Source organism: Chaetura pelagica, unplaced genomic scaffold (assembly GCF_000747805.2).
Source record: "Chaetura pelagica isolate M959 unplaced genomic scaffold, ChaPel_1.0 scaffold69, whole genome shotgun sequence".
NCBI classification, from domain to species: Eukaryota; Metazoa; Chordata; class Aves; order Apodiformes; family Apodidae; genus Chaetura; species Chaetura pelagica.
This window is the reverse complement of record NW_009970724.1, coordinates 917,125-918,849: the sequence shown is the minus strand read 5'-3', so window position 1 is coordinate 918,849 and position 1,725 is coordinate 917,125.

The window sequence follows — 1,725 nt, the reverse complement described above, 5'->3', positions numbered from 1 at the left end:
CAGCACCGGAGTTCGGATACACGGAGAGAACGCCCTGGGTAGCGCCCCGGGAGGCACCGCTGTGAGCAACGACGGGGAGGATGATCCGGGTGGCTTATTTGCCAGACGAAACGACTTCTTTTTATTTGAATGCTGTGATTGTTAGAAGTCATCGGAGAGACAGGGGGTGGGCAGGGTTTCTGGGGAGAGCAGGCGATGACCGGCGTGTCGTTGGGGTGACCAGGAGTTGGTCATTCGCGTCAGTACCGATAAAATCAGACCTTGTGTTAACCGAGCAATTTGCATGCGCGGAGTTACCCGGCCAAATCTGTACCCTCCCGTTCCGCGTTACCAGCTGGCTCCTCCACCTGGCACTGATTCCCAAGGCTTTCATCGGTTCTTCTCCTGCTATGGGAAGACTGATCCAAGATATGCAAGTCAGCAAAAGAGATGAAAAGTGGATTAAGTCTAAACCCTGAGTTTCAGCAGAAGGGTGGAGATTCTCAGCAGATACTCACTTCAGGGAGTTTCAGCTCATTCCCAGAGTAAGGCTGTTCTGAGGGATATTTAGCCTAAGTGAACCCTTTTAAGCAGTGTTTGGGTCCAGGACTGGATCGAAGCAGTGTTGTACTTTTTGCAGACCAAACCCTGAGTTTAAATAGAAAAGTTTTATTAAATAGTGAATACTTAAGGCAGTAAAGGACACATCAACCACAAAGTTGCTTACTTTACTCAAAAGTGATGTGTTTACCGGCTGCTTTTTACTTGTCTGTTTTGTTGTTTACAGCTGTGTTTCTTATTAAAACTTGATTATAAATTTTAATGAGAAGAAAACCACAAAGGATTAACAAACTTTAAATATTTATAATCTACATCTCTGTGTAGTGTTGCTGGGTGACCATGCTCAGGTGGTGATTCACCTGAGAGGACTGGTTTCAGTACCAGATTAAATTACTCCTTAAAATAACATATATGTGTGCTCAGAAAAAAGCCTACACTCACCTTGATGCAATACTGTATCTATTGCTGTTTCTATTGTTACAGCATGCTTAATCCTTTACAGAAAGAAGCTTGTTACTTAACATCTGTGTTGAGATGATAAATGAGGTCTATAAATTGAGATATATATATATCTATATAGATACACCTATCAACTCAGACCATGAACCTGTGAACCCCTGACAGGTCAGACAGTCCTAATTAAAACGTAGGACAAGTCAGGCTTACTGCAACTTAAGCATGTTTGCCAATGGACGAAGCAGTAATGACTTCCTCATGGTTTCAGACTCCTTTAATGCTGTTAAGCTCATTTCTCACACTTTCAGATGCATAATACAGCCGTTCTGCATTGCTACTACAGTGTTCCAGGTTTGTGCCTCACACGCTGCACTCTCAATCCTATGTCCATGGCCTCATTATTTTTCATCAATTCTGAGCTAGTCTTTCCAAACATCAGTTTCTGGAGGTTTTAGAGCAATAACTTGTCAGGGCTGCTTGTTGTTCAGTAAGCAGGTAGGTTTCTGTAACCTTTTTCAATCTTTAGACGTAAGATGCCACTGATTAAAAACAAACAAACAAATAAAGTTCTTCAAGAAAGAAAGAAAAGGCACATCTATCCAAGCAAGTGCTGGAAAGACAGAGTTCACACTTTGCTTCTCCACACTCTTGTTCTACGCACAGCAGATTATTCGTGGTGTAGAGTTCTGCTAAAACAGCTGCCAGACAGGATCAGCTTGTACCTGTTCA